This window comes from Austrofundulus limnaeus, unplaced genomic scaffold (genome assembly GCF_001266775.1).
Source record: "Austrofundulus limnaeus strain Quisiro unplaced genomic scaffold, Austrofundulus_limnaeus-1.0 Scaffold460, whole genome shotgun sequence".
Taxonomy (NCBI): domain Eukaryota; kingdom Metazoa; phylum Chordata; class Actinopteri; order Cyprinodontiformes; family Rivulidae; genus Austrofundulus; species Austrofundulus limnaeus.
In genome coordinates, this window is record NW_013952862.1 from 310,087 (window position 1) to 311,137 (window position 1,051).

Below are 1,051 nucleotides of genomic sequence, written 5' to 3' on the forward strand. Positions count from 1 at the left end.
ACACACACACACACACACACACACACACACACACACACACACACACACACACACACACACACACACGTTTGTTCTTCTATCCTCATGAGGACTTTGCATTGACTTCCATTTATTTACCAGTCCTTTCTGTAGCCTAACCCTGAGCCTTACCCTAAAATTAACCACCCCAGTACACACCTGACCCCAAACCCAGTCTAAACTAAACTCACACCATAGTCCTAAATCGAACCCCTGACCCAGCAACAGTTTTTCTACCCAATGGGRACCGGGCTTCTGTCACCATAAGGAACAGTGGGTCCTCACCAGGCTGTGTGTACTGGAGAAATGGCCAAAAATGGTCCCCACTAGTTAGCAAAAACATGCAAACAAACACACACACACAGTTTCTGACCTACGCCTGTCGAGCAACACCCTCTGGCCCTGCTATTTTGGGATTGTGACGTAAAAACTGAAAGTCACTCTGTAAAAAGTATCATATTACACCCATTAATGCTCTCATACACATACATTCAGAGATGCACACAAAAATCTTAGGAGTTTGAGGATAACACTAATGAAACAGCTATGGGAAACTGCAATGATGCAAAATGGGGGAGTGAGTGCTGAGTACACACAGGGAATGCTTCAAGTATCACAGCAGACGTTACATTGTACTATCTAATCCTTCTCTGAAAACAACACAAATCTGAGAAATGTTTATAAATATTGTGTCAGGAGTTTGTGTGCTAAATAATAATAATATTGTTGAGAGGTATTTTTATTTTTTTTTTGCTGTAATGAACAAATGCAGAAAGTAAACTGAATTAAGCAGCTAACAGTGGGATCTCACTGGGCCGTAACTAGATGCTGAAKGATATTTATGAGGAAGTCTTCAAAATGTTTCAACAATAATCGTGTTTCCATCCAGTTGTAGAGTGAATTTTATCGAACTTTTCAAAATTCGCAAAAAATTAAATAAATAAAAATTCAACTCTAGACTGTTTCCATCTAGTTTTCCTCTCGACTGTTTGATGTGAATAAACGAGGCTACGCAACGCGTGATTACGTCAGA

The 1,051-nt window shown here is 40.0% G+C and overlaps 1 protein-coding gene across 1 annotated transcript in view; it reads right to left on the minus strand.

The window, feature by feature from the left end:
• Positions 1–1,051, minus strand: part of numb (NUMB endocytic adaptor protein) — a gene marked incomplete at its 5' end in the record, with an annotated part of 46,874 nt that overhangs the window by 40,862 nt on the left and 4,961 nt on the right.